Below are 17,761 nucleotides of genomic sequence, written 5' to 3' on the forward strand. Positions count from 1 at the left end.
AACATCACTATAATATTCCATTGTATTAAATTGGAACAGCTTAGATTGGAGTCGTGGTTGTTCTGCAGTTAATTTCTGTGTAGGAAATAGGTTAATATTACAGAACTTACCACTCAAATTCTTATCAAAAGAGAGATTTACGGTGGCTTTGATTAAGGGAAGAGACATGGTTTATATCATGTGTTCTACAAAGAACTTCCTTGGACTCACCGCTCTCCTGTAGGTGGTTCCACAGAGCACGTAGACAAGAGGGGTCGTGAAGATAGAAGTTCTTCCCCCATGAAGTTCTTCTTGAAACCACAAAAAAAGTTAAAAATTATTTCCCTCTACAGATAGGAAGTTACTAATAGCCAGCAGCTGCTGTTTAGACTAAAAACAACAGCAAAAAACCTGCCTTCTCTGCACTTTGTGGTGCCTTCTCTGTTGCCGTGTGTGCCCATGGTGCTGCTCACCCTCTTCTAGCCCCCCTCACGTAGTATTCTGCCTATTTATTTGATATTCTGATCACTATCATTTATGTTTGGCACATTAAACTGGTATGTTTCTCTTTCATTCTCAGCTCTAATGATTGAGTGAGGTACAGAATTCCTAGATATTGCTCGAAAGGCAATAGCTATGTGGTGGAAAGCCCCAGTACCTTCCATATGAATTAGTGCTTAATGCTGCAGCCCAACACGTGAATGTAGAAGTTAGCTAATTAGCCTCTCCATTCCTGGCAGCTCAGGGCGAGAAGAACATTTATGTCTAATTACACGGTTTTTATTAGCCTCATTTTTCTTAGAAATGTTGTTTTAAAGTTTCTTCTGCGTACGTCTTTGTTTAGGAAGAAAAATTCATCTATGACTAAAAAAAAAACCAAAAAACAAAGTAGATAAGCAACACACCATCAGTCCTAGTCCAAGCAAAGGTTTTTGCTAGTCTTATCTGCCATTGCCTTCTCTACCACCATGGTTTAATTGAGCTGTGGTTATGGAACTGAATTTTTGTGTACGAAACACCCTGTTTGAAAAACAAAATGTCAACTTCTCTTAGATGTTCTTTGCTTTTTGGTATATTTGGTTCTTTGGAGAGCCCTCATTATGAAAATGGGGTTGAACACAGCGAGAGTATTTTTACAGCTAGTCTTTTGCACTGGTCATATAGTGTGAGGAGATGTTTGTGCTTCTTTCCAGTGCAGTGTGTAGCTTGATCCCTTGTTTGTGCTTCCTTTCCTTAAATCATTTTTAGGCTCCTCACGCCAGAGGCCTCAAAGTTAAGCTCTTAAAAATGAAAGAAACTTGAGAAGGAGACATAACAGTCTGGAGACAAATTCACGGAGCTGTTGACAATATCATATTTTTCAGAAAATAAATAATCCACCAAACACTGTGTGTTAACACTGTGTGTCTCTGGGAGAGCAGATTCAGATTCCAGACTGCGCTGGACTAAGTTAGCTAAGGGTAGATCCCATGGTGTACATAACCAGTTTTATCTTTTTAAACAACATCACAACATGGGAGGATTTGAGCATGCGAGGTGCTGAGTGTCTGCAGTTTTGCACTTCAGGAGCTGTTATGCCTTCAGTCCTTCTGACAAATCTTTCCTGAAGATGATGGTTCAACCGGTGGACTCTTGTTCCAGCAGAGAAGTAACATACAGGGAGGACATGCTGCAGTTTGACTCCTGGCCAGAGGTGTAAGCATTGTACAAGCATTGAAACAAGTGTTAAAACACTAACTTAGTGTTATAAACCTACAAAGTTCTCTCATTTTGCACCACACCTCTAGCAGGTCACTGTTCTTCTGAGCAGGGAGTGGCGTGGAGCAGAGCCAGTGGTTAGATTTTGTAACACAAGCTTGGATACACACAATGTGGATTTTGTCAAGTTAAATAAGGGTTGCCCTCTCTTTGCTCCTTAGAATAAAATGAGAATAGTTGTCAGTGAAGAGGAATCATCTGACTTCTTCCTGATGAGCCTTGCAAGTCCAACAGTTTCTTTATTGTATAAAGGTAACTTCTATATATTATTATTATAGAAAATAAATAGCTGTCGCTATGCAGCTCCCACATGATGATTCATGCTACTAGTTTTTCTTCTATTAATAGTCTACAGAGAATGCTTAAATTTAGATTGAACTCCCATCTTGTCTTCTGTCATGCCGAATAGCATCTGAAGAAATGAAGCCAGTCTGTCTGGGGAGACTCGTCCAATTCCTGACATGAAACCACCAAAAAGCGTTCACTGGTTCCTGATGTAAGTACAAATAGTGGAATTTAAACAGGGTTGTGCTTATACCTTGTGAACACAAGTCTTATCTTCACTGTGGCTTGTTTTCCTCAAGCTCTGTGTAAAAGCTGAACTCTTTCTGTGCTGGCATTAGACCATTTGTGAGAAGGCTTTGGCACAAAGGAGAATTCCATAGTTAAGATGGGCCTTCACAGCACATGGAACTTTGTGATAGAACTCCTTCCTCACTAAGTTATTTTTTTTAATGATTATTTTTAAATTGCTACCAAATATTTCATATGAAATGAGAAAAACAGTTGCATACATATTTTTATGTACATATAAATATATGAAGTATCTTTAATGTTTATGAATTTGCTAGTGCTTCCAAAGGACCTCAAGTAACCCTGCCTCCCCAGTCTCTCAGACTAACACAAGGGCTGTCCACTGTCCTTTAGGAGATGTGGGCAGTAATTGTGGGTATGAGGTTATATGCGAGTCAGAACACATGATTTTTAATGTCTCCTATGCCAACACTGCATATGTTTACTATTGCACTACTCTGCTTGAAGCATCTTTGCAAAAATATGCCTCTTAAATCCAGTATGGCATAAATCACTTTGTCTAATGGGAAGGTTCGCAATGAAGTATAGCTCCAAAAGTGGTGAAGAATAATCTCAATGTGGATATGAAAGACTGAAAGTAAGTTTTTATTTCCGATTAGTGGACGCAACCTACAGCTTTGATGCCATAGAAGTAAAGCATCAGGTATCAGCAACTTAGCTCCAGCACAGCCCTGATACACAACTTTGCTGTTGTCACTTACCTATTAACCAGCGTCTGATCAGAGCTTCACAGTGGTCTGCGATGATTCAAGTACCAGACCATTACAGACTGAACTGTGTAAAGCAAAAGTAAACAGCTAACTCATAGCCTGTGATTCAATGAGCAGAACTAGTAGTTTGGGACAGTCTCTAGTATGTGATGGAGGAAATGCAGTACTTCTCTTTATTCTCAGATTAAAAAAGAAAGGCATTTATTAGGCATAAGCACATTTTCTATTAAAATAAAATACACACATTAGTTCTTCCAGACTCTACCCAAGACAAACTGATGCATGTTTTCTGCAAGACAGTTTCCCATACGTAACCACAGTACATGGGTATGATTTCTGTACAAGGGTGATAGGCTGGTGCTGGCTATTGTGATTATATTGATCTGTTTTGTGTTTGCAGCAGCCTCGCTGATGAGCTCAAGCAGGATGTTACTAGAGCAGGATCAGCAGAGAGCATGGTGAGAATCACAATAGGTCTTTTAAGTGTTAAGTTCTTGTTTACTTTACTTTCATCTTGAGGGAGGCTTTTAAGGGTTTATTTTACACTGTCTTCCTAGGATTTACTTCTTGACCCAAGCCTAAGGAGTGCAAATATCACTGCATTTGAACTGCCCAAAATTAAGGACTTCTGCTTGTTCTCTTAGAAGACAGAGTCCTGTGTGCTTCTGCAACCCTGCTTGTCAGGACTGCAAAAGCCTTATTGGCTGTAATCAGGAGAATTGGAATTCCTTTATTTCCTTGCAGTCCTGGGCTACTTTCAGCCTTCTGCTCTCCAGACAAATGGCAGCGCCTTCCCCACAGCTGCTGGAAACTCTTTCATTTCCAAGCAGTTTCAGCCTTCACTTCAAGCAGTCCCTCCTCAAACTGTCCAGCAATAGCAGCCATAGCAATCCTGGTTTTCTCAACAGTCACAAAGAGTGAAAAGATAATCAAGGCTCCATTGTACTGCCCCCTACTCCATAGGTTATTAATGTAAACTATGATCTTTTCTAATTGCTATAAAAGGCGATTGACTGTATTCCTTAAACCTCAGTTTACAGCTCTTGTTGACCATTGATAAGGGAGTACGCGAGTAGGAAATGTATAGATAAGGAGAATACACACTGACATACAAAGGGAAAAATACTATCTGAAGAATGGTGCAGTTCTTCTACTTGACAAGTGATAGCAAAAATAGAATTCAAAAAGAAGGGAGCATCTATTCAAATCTCACTGTTGTAAAGGAAGATCTCCTATCCAACTGCTGAATAGGTTGTTAAACAGCAGCTGCTAATTGTGACCTTTTATGTGTGCAGAAATGAGAAATGAGCACGCCAAAGTGAGAGAACCAGTGGCATAGATGTAGGAAGCATTACCCTGGGAGGGAGCTGAGACCCAGCACGGACTGGAGCATCATGTGGGAGGAAATCACAGCCTCTTGCTCTGGGCAGGAGCGAGGCCTTTATGGGAGCAGTACCCAACCCCGGAGACACCCAAGGGCTCAGAGCACCTGGTAGAGCTGTAGGTGCCCCTGTTCGTTTTAGGGAAGATGGGGCTATATGCCTTCAAGGGTCCCTTCCAACTCCAATGAGTCTGTGGCACTTCTGGCAGACGTTTAATGGCTGGGCTGAGCGGTTTTGAGCTCTTCCAGAGCGATCACGGACGGAGTTTCCTTTCCACGCTGTCGGTGGCAGTGACAGTGGAGCAGAGGAGAGAAAGAGCTGTTAGTTTCTCTGCTTGTGTAATCTTTTCGGAGCTCAGTGCCGTGCCACTCGGTACGGCTGTGGGCTGTAGCTCGGTGGGTGGCATCGGCAGCCTGGAAAGACAGAGACGCTTCCAACAGCGCGTGGGAAAAGCCCTCCTTTCCGTGCGCCCTGTCTAAGACACACTAAAAACCCGTTTCCGTCCCTCGCAGGTCCCTCACGCCGGCAGCTGGACTTCCTGCAGGGAGCGCCGATGCCGCCCCGCCCGCTCCCGTCGCCGCGGAGCCCCCGCTCCCCACCCGCGGCGTCTCGGCCGCCAGGTAAACCCGGGGCGGCTCCGCTTGCCGGGGGGTTCCGCGCCGCCCCTCCGCTGCCCGCACCGCCCTGCAGGGGGAGCCGCCGACCCCGAGCCGCCCGCGTCCTGCGGCGGGAGCGGGGCAGCGCCCGGCAGCGGCGCACGGCTCCGGGCGCGGCCCGAGCGGCGCGGTACGGCGCCCCAGGGCAGGTGGGTGATGCGGCGGGGCGGGTGGGAGCCGGGACGGGAGCGCTTCGGGCGGCCGAATTCCCCTGGCGGTGTCTGCCGCGGCCCCTCGCTTAGCACCGCAGTCCCGGGACGGGGCCGTTTCTCTGAGCCGCGACTTGCCCCGGCCCCGCTGCCGGAGCCCCGGCCCTCTCCGGGCTGTCAGTCCCCGACACACCCCCTCGCCCGGGGCTCTGCCCCGCGGATCTTTCCTTTAACCATCAGGTGCCGGACTTTGCCCCCTGCACCCAGCCCTCCTCCGAACTCCTCGGCTGTCGTTTGTGCTGGAAAGCAATTAATCATAAAATAGTGATTCCCTGGGAGCACCCTGCATCCTGTCAACTTCTGCGGACTGTTTAACAAAGGAGATTTTCATGCGCTTTGCAATCGGGCTAAAGGGAAGAGGGCAGGGACTTAACAGACGGCGCTAACCCCGGTCGCAGCCTCGTCCCGTTCCTCGCTCGACGAGCTCCGTGCCGAGCGGAGGAAAGTTTGGCCGCTGTGCCCGGGCGCCGGCAGCGGGGGGATGCGCGGGGCGGCTCCGTGCCCAACGGGACGGGCACTGCCGCCTTGACACGGAGGAGCTCGGGCAGCAGCAGGTGTGTGCGGGGTGCGGGTGTCGCTGGGGGGAGTTTTCCGTGTCGTATAGGTGCTGTCTTTGCGCTGCTTTAACGTGCTGCTGTGTCCTGGGGCGGGCTCCGAGCGCGGGGCTCTGTTCGTAGCTTTGTAGTTGACTTCCAAACTGTTTTGGGCAGAGGGGCCACGGAGGAGACAGGAAGGGTTAACTTAAATGCCGTGACTCATTTAGTAAATAGTGGTTAATAGAATTGCCTTAACTGCTTAAAATTATTTTCCTAAGGAGATGGTCAGCTCTTAGATAAGTCTATCTTTGGATGTATTTGTTTTCAGGTTTCTTATCTGGTTGGTAAGTCTTAGGCCTGTGTAACTCCAGAACTGTAGTAATTGATAAATCCATTCTTCTGTGGAAAGGAAAGCATGGCCAGCTCCTGCCACAGAGACCCCCAGCATATCATACGGCCAGGTAGGAACACAGAGATTAGATAGTGAGCAGTGGGCACGTGAGAAGTGTTTGCATTGAGTTAAGTGTGTGGGAGAAATGACTATCTGTGAAAAACACAGAATCTCTATAAGAAAAATAGATCTTTATGAAGAAAGAAGCCAACCGTATCGCAAATAATATGAAAATGAAATCCTAACGTAGCAGATGGTTCGATTCTGTATTATCTAGGAAAGCTATGAACCTTTGGATGTACAGAGAAAAGACGTGGGTACAAACTGCAAACATATGTGTGCATACAAAATATAAAGGGCCTACTCTGGGGTGCAAAGAATAGGTGAGCAAGACCCCTTTTTAGTGCTGCTCATGGGGTAAGATTGCAATTTACATGCTTATAATCTTCCTGGCTTTCCATACATATTTTTATACATTAAAAATGGAGTCAGGGTGATCCTGTGCCAGATCAGGGGCTGTCAGCCCAGTCCTTATGTTTTTAGCTTCTGTCCTTCTGTCAGTGGCTTCAAAAGGCACTGAAGATCTGAGCTGAAAAGCCTCCTACCAGGTCTCCTGTGTTTGCATTTCTATTTTTGCTGATTTTAATGGGATGTTTCCATAAGGGCTGCTGGCACTATCTATTGCTTTCGTACGTAATCAACTTTTGAAAGCGATTCGTCTTTTTGTTTAATCTTCAATAATGGATTTTATGTTGAGCCATGTGGTCAATCCCTCTCAAGAACGACTGGAGAAAGCTCAGTCCTGCAGCTTTGTGGACTGCTGTAGATCTTTGCTTATCCTTGTGTCTATTACTCCAAGGGGTCTGAGCTGGCCCAATGTATCTCCTTCAGTCTTGAACCTAGAGTCTGGCACAGAGAGGCCCCCACGTCCCTTCTGCCTGTAGGGTCGAAGGCTGTGTGATCTCATCAGCACAGGATGCTTAAGGCTTCGCAGATCGTTTTGCTGAAGCACTTGTTTTTCACTATGCTTCAGCTCTTCGCTTTGGTTTGACTTTTCCACCCACCTTTTCACAAGTCAGATGGGACAACACATATTGTAGCTGCACTCCATCTCATTCTGTGCAGCTGTGAGCACATGGTGCTTTCCAGCCCAGGGCTGCCTGTGGCACCTCACTCTCACTGTCCTCCAGAGTCCATCCTTCAGCTCAAACAGGTTTCAGCTGCTCTTGTTCATTCTCTTCACCCTGTGCAGATGGTAAATAACCCCCCAGGTCCTTCTTTACCACAGACTTTCCATCTGAAAATAGAGATGGGCGATTGGAGTAGTTTTTATGTTGGTCTCTAAGAAAAACAGAGCTGTGGTTCAAGGCATCAGGGAGGACCCTCATAAGTCAGTGAAGAGCTTTCCCTTTCATTTTCCCTTGCTGTTTAGGACCAGAAGGCTTGCTTGCATCGTGGTTCACCTTTAGGTTTTATTCCTGCAAAGAGAGTCCATACAGCCCTGGCAAAGTGACCTCAGCACAACGGTGCTGGTTTCTGGCCTATCTGCTCATGCAGCTGAATGTTGTGATTTGGTCCATTAGAGGTAAAGAACCGGCAGCATTCTGACTCAGGAGGGCACAGAAGGTGGTTTAACCTCTGAAGGCTTCGGTTTCCTCTGCAGAATCAGAAGATGCCTCTCCCCTCACAAAGGCTGCATCTGAGTCAGGAATAGTTATTGGTTGTTTTTCACATTTTTTTCTATTGTAAACCTTTCTAGATCGGGATGGCCAGATGGCATATACAACTCTCAATTATGGAAAATATCCTCAGGAGGTACTTTGAGGTCATCTAATCCATGCTACTGCCTGAGGGCAGAATCAGCTCTGCCTTTCCCAGCAGCTATGTCTCCATCCTGCTCCTAAAGGACCTGCAGTGGAGATTCCTCTCTTCCCAGGCATGCAAGAAACAGTCAACATCCAGCTTAAACTTTGCTATAACTCGTTCCTCACCTTGACCTCAGTGAGGAACTTGCAGAGGATGAGCTAAGAGAATTTAGAACTACTTCATCAAGTGTAGATAGTTGATAAATGGGAGTTAGTTAAGGGTGTGATCTCTTTCCCTCCTTGAATTGAATTCTGTAAGGAGCTGATCATATGAAGCCTGACACCTGGAGTTTAATTCAGTGCTTTGAGCAGACAAATCAGTGGGGCTGGCAAGAGCTCCTAAGGGAGATGTGTGCTCTTCTGAAGTGGCAGAAGAGGCTCAGGTGGGAGCTGGGAGCTCGTTAGACCTCACTATCCATGTACATTTAAGCAACCAACTCAAAACCTATCAATTTAGTTTGGTTTGCTCTGGAGAAAGAATGCTTTTCATCATTGAGCCTATTGGTTAATTATTTTAGAACATTAAAAAAAATAATAATAATAATCACCAGGTAGCATAAAATACAATGAATCTTGTAGAAAGTGTATGCAAATGACATTGCAGAAGATAGATGAGTGTGGGAGTGCTGCAACCTCCTGGCTTACAAAGCAGCAGTAAATCTTCTGCCACAAAGGCCAGGAAAGAAAGTTCCTTTGGGGCTCTTGATAGTGTTATTTTTATGTTTTATATATATATATATATATATGTATGTATATATAATAATGCTCTTCAAGCATTAAGTAAGATTAGCAGTTTGCTACAAATACAGCAGTGGAAGACAGGACCTGAAAAGGAATGACAACTACAAGATGGATCGTGTTTCTCGTAGATGCTAGGTCAGAGGTTGCATGCAGTGGGTTTATCGCTATCTGACAGGTAACGAGATAACAGCCAGGTGTTACATGGGGATGTGGAAAAACCTGAAACAGGAATAAGGAATACTTTCTGTGGCATTTTTAGGGAACGTTTGCAAACAGTGCATCTGAGACAATGGAGAAGTTAGCAGGGAGTGAAACTTCTTGCAGAGATGGTTGGAGCCAGGGATAGGGGGGAGGGAAAGGCTCCCTTGTGCAGAGGATGAGGGAATCTTCCTGTCCCTAGCTGATACAAGGAGAGGAAAGGGGGGTTTTCCTGGAGCCTTGGAGACGTGACAAATGACATGCCGGGCTCTTGTCGATTAGCATTTGTGATTGCACTCAGAGCCAGGGTGGAAGGCACTCAGCCATTCTCAGTACTTGCAGATTGGGCTCTTTCATCTGCCAGCTCACTGAGATACTGAGCTTGCTGTGTCCCTGTCACAGGGATAGTCCTGGCTCCTTGTTGGGCAGCTTGTCAAGGAGGGCAGGAGAGGGGCTGTTGGCTGTTGGAGCTCAGCTGAATCCAAGCCAGCGCCAGCTGGGGGGTCATGTCTGCATACCTCCTGGGCAGAGGCCCTGCGTGTTTGGGTGAGTAGTGCTGTTGAGCAGAGGGAAGTGTAACTTGGTCTCATTTTGCTCTTTTAACCCATCCTTTTGTAGGTGGTGGTTTTCGCTCTTTTCTCTGCTACAAGTACTTTCCTCATGTAGTATTCACATCTCAGTTTTTCTTCTATTTTTCTCCCGCTTCTGATTCCTTGGAGTTATTTTGGTTTGTTTTTACAAAGCTTTCTCTCACTTCTTATCTCCTTTTTTTTTTTTCTTACAATGGGAGCCTAAGTGTTTCTATTCTCACTCGTTCAGTAATGCTGACCTGTTATCTGCATCCTCCTTCTTGCACTAGGAAAGTCCTCTGCACACTGACCTGTCATTTTGGTTGCTGAGGCTTCCCCAGAATAGGATTGTCAGATGCTGGTATGAATCAGTTGAGGTTAAGGAGTCAAGAGAAGAGGGCTGTTAAATATCGTATTCTGTGATGATAACAACTTTGGTCTCAGGATGAGATCCATAGACTTGGACACAGGCTGGCATTTTCTGTAGGAAACATTTCCCAGGATAAAAGAACAGCTAACAGGTATTTAAACAGGCTGTTTAATGCAAAACATCAGGAAAGAGTCATGTGATTGAAATTAATTGGAATAATTACAGTTTCCACATACGTCCGATGCACAGATCAGTGCCCAGGTTCAATGGGATGATGGAAAATAACAACAGACTGATTTGGGTAGGCACCAGCTCCATTATAATTCTTGGCGTATGTGTGGGGGAAGCATACTGACTTTCCAAAAGTTGGTTGTTTTTTGGCTTGAGTTTTAGGTCAGAAATAACCTGTGCTAATGGCTGCCTGGTCAGGGGTTTCTTGGAACACCCTGATTCCAAAAATCAGTTTCCCTCCCAGAAATACAGACTCTTTATTTAGAGCTGTTAAAACTGAGGCACTTGACTATGTCAGATGCCTAATAGAAGTTAATCTGTTGTTTTATACCACCCTGAGTCTTGCTTAAATGCTGATCCATACTCTGCTTGACCCTTATGGTGCATTCAGGGTTGTAGTATATGTAGATGTAGAGGATTCGGGTGGGGATTTACTGTGGCTTGTGATTCTTTTTCTCTGGTACATCTGCATGGTACCAGCTCTTGCAGGACATATAGAAGGTAAGAAGCTGTGTTTGTGGGCTGAAGAATAGAAAGAGGATTCATTGATGGTTTTTGTAGCTTTTCCTACCAGTAATGAGGGGGGATCTTCCTTTTCATACAGCTAATCTGGGTGATTTCAGCAAGCAAGAGATGGACACAGTCCATCTGGACACAGAGAAAGCATCTCTGGACACAGAGAAAGCATCCTCAGGTCTGAGATGCCTGTGCTGGGAGACTCACTGGCATTCATTTCTGCTCTACCCATATCTTTTATAACTGGAGCCACACACCACAGTTCCTTTTTGGTTTCTCCTTCCTCAGCTGGTTGTGATGGTGATTGTGGGTTCCTGTACAGCTGGAGTTTTCCATCTTCTCTTATCATATAATATATATGGGAGAAAGGGACCACTTCCCCAGTGTGGTAGAGCCATCACTGTTTTAACAGGCTGTTTGCTGCTCGTCTTTCTGCTGCCTGTAGAGATGCGCTGTAGCTCACAAACAGCGAGCAAGATGCTTTGTTCCGTAAAAAATGTTCCGTAAAGTGATTTGCAAATGTCTGCTAGTTCTTCATGCAATGGCTTGATGTAGAAGGGGAGCGCTAACTAGAAATGTAATTTTCACCAGCAGTGTGTGCTCTCTACACCAGAACTGGGTGTCTCTGTCCCAAGCAGGCAGAGGAGGAAGCAGGCTGGAGCAGCAGACTGTTGCTTGTCAGCGGATGTGCTTTTACCACAGCACACGGACTTAGGAAATGAAGGAAGAGCTTTGTCAGAAGCCCTTGAAGCACCAGCTAAACTCTGAGACTTTGGGATCAAAGAACAGCAACACCGGAGAGTTCTTATAAAATGGATTATTGTCAAGGATATGCAAAATAATAATAATAATAATCTATGGAGTACCTCTAGAAAGGCTTGTTTGGGTGTGGTAAAGATTCAAGTCATTTTGCAAGAGTGATAGAAATGTGATGCAAGTTATAGCAAACAGAAGAGGAAGGGACAATAATGGTGGTTGGCCTTGAGACGTCATCAGAGAGCCAACTCTTTATCCACAGAGGTTGGCAGAGCACTGAGAAGTCTTAAATAGATTTGAGGCCACAAGGCACAGAATGAAGGGCATGATGAGGTGTGCCACAGCAAATGGGGATGAATGAGGTGGGGTAGGTCCCTTAAAAAAGTAAGGGAAGAGGGACAGTTATTGGAAACAAAGTAAGCAGTCAGAAAATCTGACATTTATCTGCTTTTGGGATGAGCACCCAACACAGCACTGTCTGAGTGCTGTTCTGATGTCAGGATTGATGAGCTGAGGTGAGATGAGTGGGTGAAGCAGACTGGGCCAGGGCACAGGAAGAAATGAGGTATATTGTGTTGGCCAAAACCCAGCAGTGTCGCAGGGCATGAGGAGGACATGTTACAGCTCCTGTGAATAAGCAGCAAGCAGCCCTTGTTGGGGAAGTGGCAACCAGTGGGGCTGGGGACAGAGGCTGGGGAACCCCAGGATGCTGGGGCAGGGCAGGATCTGCAGAGCATGAGCCAAGTGCTGCTGCTGTGTCACAGCTCCAAGTGACAAGAGAAGGGGGTGAGGTGGGGAGGAAGGATGTACTGGGCTGTGTTTGCAACCCAGCAGAGGCCCAGCTGCTTTTCGTGCTCTGGGTAGGCATGAGTCAAACCACCTGGGTGGTAACGCGACTTCCTGGTGGGGCCACGGTTACAATCCCTGTTCAGAGGGGTCAGCGTATGACCCACAGATGAGAGAGCTTTTCTTTGGCTCCGAGGTAGGTAGATATTGCTCATCGCTGTTCGCACTGTACAATGGGAGAGGGAAGTGTAGCTGAGGAATGGTTTTCAGACCCATAGGGAGAGATGGCAGGAGCTGCATTCCTTCTGCTGTGAAGATGATGGGGAGCTGGCCAATCTGGCACACTGACAGTCCTGCTCTGCAGATGTGAGTTGTTGTTCCGTGGGCAGAACTTGGGCAAATGCTGCTCACAGCCCACAGGGCACAAACTCACAGAGGGAGCAAGGCCTGATGGAGAGCAAGACTATAACTGGAGGAGACAAATGGGGTTGTGAGCTGGATAAGAACATAGCAAAATCAACAGATGTACCTAATTCTGAATCGCCTTTTTGGAAACTTTGTATAAGAATGAAAGATGAAGTCACATCTGGAGAGAAGTTCACTGTGTTAAAATACACCCGAATGGATGCATTAGCAATAGGATAAGTATTTTCAGAGCAAATTCCTCCTTAGCCTGTATTCCTCAGTGGGTCACCTCTTCTTGAAACCCTTCTTCCTCATTTCTTTCATTTTGTTCTTGAAGGAAATGCTTCTTATGTGTGAGCACAGCTGGTTGTGGTAGGGCCGTGCGGAGGCAAAATTTGCCTTTGAGTTCTTTCCTCACACAGGAAAGGAAAAATGGATCCTCAGAGACGTAGTGAATGATATTGGCAGTAGTAACTCCCTTCTGGCCAGGATTCATTGTTTTAATTATGCTTTTTTTACATGTCTGCCTTATGACAGTTTACTCAAATGCTCCATTTTTAACTTTTGGAAATGAGGCTGTAGGTAAATGAGCATTGCCGCTCTTGGATGCAAATGGTTTGCTCAAAAATCCACCATGTTTCTGTGCCTCTTGGCAGGATGTCATCATGCCTGCTCTAGTGGGCACAAGGGAGCCCTTTTCCCTTTGTTTGTTTGTATCATCTGGTTTATTTAACTGCTGGTCATTCAGCCTTACTTAGTTTTGCCCTCCCTGTCTTTTAGTGACCATTAGAATGGGAATAATTACGAGTTGTTTTTGTTGTGTTTTTTATTTTTTATTTCTTATTTTTTTCCCCTTGCTTGTTTTTAAACATTTATAACATCCACTTAGGGAAAAATAATGCTCAAATGTGTTCTGTTCCAATCCTCTCTTCCGCTACAGCAATAAAAATTAATCCACTCCTAGCACTCGGAGGGCAGGAGGCAAAGCTGAAGTATTGGTTTCAGATTTGCTGTTCCTGTTAGCCAGCTCATCGGTACTGTGACCTTTGTTGTCCAGTGGGGTTTCTCTTTCTGGGCTTTTTTGGTTTGTTACTTTATGTTGGTAATAAACAGGAAGATCAGAGACAGGCTTGAGGGGTACAATCGCTCCTGGGTTGTGTTGCTATTACAGCTCCAGTATCTGTAGTAGTCTCCTCATTGGTAAAGACTTGGCACCCAAATTCACCATGCTTGTTCTTGACATGAGTATGCACTCCATTTTGGTCCTGAGCTGCAGCAGAGATGGAAACATAAGAAATGTACCTCTTCCCTGTTGGGGGCAGTTCAGACCTTTGAAGAACCATTTCTTTTGCCCTTCACTTGGAGTGCTTAGAGTGCTGGTTCTAGATCTTGGGGGGCTACTGTTTCCCTGTAAGAGGGAATTGGCCTCTGTTTAGCAAAACCGAAGCCTTCATCCTATTTAGTATTACTGGATAATCTGCAAAGCTGATCTATTGTTACCCTGCTGCAGGGTTCATGCTGTAGGAAGACTTCACTCCCTGAAGGGAGATGAGCTCTGCACTTGAAAAGATTTGCATTTTTCTCAGTCAGAACATCAGTGGTTTGGACGTTGTTTTGGTTGAAGTCTAAAATGATGCTCCACAAGGGTCAGGCTGCAATGTGGAGTCCCTTGATAGAGGGAAGGATTTCAAGACATTGCCATGTTGTGTGCTTGTCTGGGTGTCCCTGCAGGCAAGTGTACCAGGACATGGGATCTCTGCTGCTCCAGGAAGATCCAAGGGGGCTGTGAGTGCTCCAGGTACCTGAAAACCAAGAGCACGGTGTGCTGATAATTTTGTCTGCTTTGTTTCACTTCTACCCTTTGTTAACAAAGAACAGTCTAGAGGGAAATAGTCTATTATTAATATTTAATTTCCTCCTATTACTGTAAGCAGATGACCTAAAGATCATTTAGCCAAGAGCCAATAATAAAGCAAATAGAGCAACCAGAACAAGTGTGTCTTGGTTAGCAGGGTGATGCCTCCCTACTCTTCTCTTTCCTTCCCCAACCCACTGCATTCCTTCATCATTCAAGGGAGAAGCACTGAGGCTGTCTCCAGCCATTGTGTGGTGGGTCAGGGCTGGGGGGGAGCTGCTCTAAATGAGGTGTTTTCATAGAACATATAGGGGTTCAGAAAGCAAACCTGCAGGCAACAGTGAAAAGTGCTGCTACTGTCTTCCCTGTTTTTGCTCTGTTTATAGTCTGAGCTGTTTTGTGAACTGGTGTGGTGCCTGTGTGCACATTGACTCATTATGTCTTGATCCTCTAGAGAAATGAGGAGAGAGAACTTTCTAAGAAACCTGAGTGTAAAAAATAGTGAGATTCTTTTTGAGCTGAAGGGCTTTAAATGAGGATAAGAAGCAGCAAGCATCCCCCGCTCAAGGCTTTAGAAAGTAGAAAATGACTGCTTTAGCAGCAGTAATATTCTGCTTGCAGCCAGGTGTGAATGGAAGGATTTTCTCCTAGAGAGCGAGGTGATCTGTAGTCAACTGGTACCTGGGGAGGGCTGTGTTGTCTGATGGCAGCCCAAGGAATGAGGCTGGATGAGGACTCCCCCAGGGCCCTGAGTGTTGCCTGAAGGGACCAAGAGCAGGGAGTGTGTTTTATAGATACGAGTGGTGGGAAGCAAGCAGTGGCCAGGGACTCACTTCAATGCTTTAGGTGATCAGGAAGGTGAAGGAGCAGCACCTTAGTCCAAAACCAACTGGAGATGCCAAACAAAAGCTTGCTTGGTCTTCAGCGGTGAATTGCTTCATGGGTACATGGTGTTCAGGTGCTTTATTGAATTTTCAAGGAGCAGTTTTTCACTGGGGCTGAAATCTGAGAGAGAACAGGGTGTTCCAAGCCACTAAAAATGAGCAAAGCAACAGCTTTACAGGTTTATGAGTGCCAAAAAAGAAAAAAAAAAAAAAAAAAAAGGTTTATTTAATAATAGGGGAAAAGCCAGAACATGGCCCAGGGTATCAAGGAAGAATTAATCCAATTAACAAGACAAAACATGAGCTTGAGAAGAAATACTAATTGTAGCTGTCCAGCAGATTGTGTGATATGGATTATTTTTCTCAAGCTTAAAGAGGCTTGCAGTGTTGATCCCTCAAGGGCCTGATCTGTTAAATATACACTTCCCCAGTGAGTAAAACAAGTTAATTAATTTTGTCTTGTCAGACCTTGTTGCTGAGCCCTTGAGTTTTGCATGAAGTCAATGATTTTGTAATGTATCTTCTTTTCTGAGTGGTCTGTATTCCATTTTTGTCCCTGCACAGTGAATTCCTAGTGATGTGCATAGGAAAATTGGCCCTTCCCTTGTTTTAGAGTGAGCTGCAAATGGGACTGCAATTTAAGATGTGTCGTGCTGTTGAAAGTTACAGCAGGCTGGTGCTGTGAGAGGTCAATGAGATACGAGGGAAGTTTGGGTTGACTTCTTTGGTGAAAGCTCCCTGAATAGTGACACTTCTGTCTGTAGGTGAGAGCCCTGATGTGCTGGCGTTGTGTGGTGTGAGCAATTCCTGCTTCTAGCAACAGTTGTTACTGCAGAAGCACTGGTGCTGAAGTAGACACAATGTGTAGTTTGGTTGAGACTGGGGCACCTGCTCAGCTCTGGTGGTTTCTCTTCTGAGATGTGCAGGCTCTGAGGAACTCTCTAAGTGTTTTCCTGCCCATCTTAGGAGTAGATTAGGGTAGAAGGACATGTCGTCCTCTGGACACAACATCTTGCAGATTGCCTCTCAATAAATACCTAGGCTGAAGATTTAGCCCGCTGGTTGTGAAAGGGAATGGGAAACAAAGGGCCAAACAAATTGAAAGCGAAATTGAAAGGTTAAAACGAGACCATGAAATATTGGAGTAGAAGGTTGAAAACTCTGCCATATTAGAAAACAGTATGTGGTGTGGTCATTAAGCTTCAGCTTCCAGCATCATGCTGGCATGTGTGCAGAGCCATCAGTAATTCCAGAGTTGTCTTTTGTGCTGAATAATTTGTATGAGGGGACCTCTTTGGATCAGAAGTGTTGCTTTACTTCGTGTCCTGTTGGAAAACAAGTTTGAGGTGAGCCACTGAAAGAGACGGGTAAAACAAAATACATGAGAGATTAATATGAATTGAAAATCCAACCAAAGGGAGCTCTAGCATTGGGAAAAGTATCCCCTGTTTCATTCCCAGTGTTAGTTACCCCATCACCATCTCTGCAGCTGTGGTACTGTGGAACATGGGAGCCTGCATCCATCTAACAAACACACCATGTTTCTCTTAAAGTCTTAATTTTCCTTTTGTTGTTTCTTTGGCTTCTGCCAACTCTTATCCTGTTGTTCACCCATCCATCCCTTTCTTACTCTCCTACACAAAGTGTTGTCGTTTATTTTCTGTCTTGCCCTTTTTTCTTTTCTTTTCCTCCTGATTTTCTTTGTCCCTATCTGATCTTCTGATCTCCTTCTCTGGAAGGCAGGCTGCAGGGGAGATTTTATTATCAGTGCCTCGAAACAAACCTATTGGGACTTGAAACGGGCAATCAGGCATTGGAGAAGTGATGTAGGAGCACATTGCCAACAACCCTGAAATTCCAGAAGGTAGATGCAATCCGTGGGAGGTCACTGGAAAACAGGGTTTTAGCTAAAGGAAGATAAACAATATAGAGACTTCTTGGGGTTTTTGTTCTTTAGAAAAGATTAAATGGATGATCTTTATCTCCCTCTTAATAGCTGTATCACAAACTAATCTATTCTGTTCATTTCTTCCACACAAACCAAACAAAACATACAAAAGATTGTTGGAGGTGAAGGAGAAGCTGGGTTTTTGAAACGTATCCAAGCCACCAAGAGCCATTTACTTTCCTTTCAAATGCTGCATTAGCAGTAGAGCTCTAAATCAATGAAAGGTCTAAAATTAGATTATATTCCTGAGATCAGATGTGAATCACAAGTTAATCATATTTTCTTTTATTATCACTGTCTTTAGCCTTTTATTTTGTCCTGAGAAATTAGGTTTCTGACTTCAAAACAGTGAACTGTGAAGGCATGCAACTGCTGGGTTAGGCCACTGCCCATCACTAGTGAATGAGGTACCAAAAATGGTT

The 17,761-nt window shown here is 45.0% G+C and overlaps 1 protein-coding gene across 5 annotated transcripts in view; it reads left to right on the forward strand.

Annotated features, from left to right (window-relative positions):
- The first annotated feature begins 2,122 nt into the window (after window positions 1-2,122).
- ADORA2A (adenosine A2a receptor) overlaps window positions 2,123-17,761 on the forward strand; it is a 30,521-nt gene continuing 14,882 nt past the window's right edge. Inside the window, exons 1-3 of one of the 5 annotated variants that reach the window (XM_072351353.1) lie at window positions 2,123-2,233; window positions 3,442-3,499; window positions 4,936-5,043. The gene's annotated coding sequence lies outside the window, so the exon portion shown is untranslated. Of the gene's footprint in view, window positions 2,234-3,441; window positions 3,500-4,897; window positions 5,044-5,134; window positions 5,229-5,508; window positions 5,843-6,178; window positions 6,286-17,761 lie in introns of those variants that run through there. The other 4 variants (XM_072351355.1, XM_072351354.1, XM_072351357.1 and 1 more) reach the window with 4 other exon arrangements.

The sequence above is a fragment of the Excalfactoria chinensis genome, chromosome 16 (genome assembly GCF_039878825.1).
Source record: "Excalfactoria chinensis isolate bCotChi1 chromosome 16, bCotChi1.hap2, whole genome shotgun sequence".
Lineage (NCBI taxonomy): Eukaryota > Metazoa > Chordata > Aves > Galliformes > Phasianidae > Excalfactoria > Excalfactoria chinensis.